Below are 267 nucleotides of genomic sequence, written 5' to 3'. Positions count from 1 at the left end.
GGGCTGTCTGGTTTGGGGTGAACTGTTCCTGTGATAAGGCTCACACAGACACAGACCAGAGCCTGAGGAGATGTGGAGGAGGTTGATAAACCAGCAGGACAGTGACTCTGACAGCCGGACATACATGTACAAAATGAACTTAAACATCAACCCATCGTTAGTCATCGTTAGTCTATTTTAAGAATATAGCATTTGTCTATTGTTTGTATTATAGTCAAAATAGTAGTTTATTGGTGCCTCCATGTTCTCTTTTGAAAAGGGAACAGT

Source organism: Labrus bergylta, chromosome 8 (assembly GCF_963930695.1).
Source record: "Labrus bergylta chromosome 8, fLabBer1.1, whole genome shotgun sequence".
NCBI classification, from domain to species: domain Eukaryota; kingdom Metazoa; phylum Chordata; class Actinopteri; order Labriformes; family Labridae; genus Labrus; species Labrus bergylta.
The sequence above is the reverse complement of the archived record's forward strand: the minus strand, read 5'-3'. Positions refer to the sequence as shown.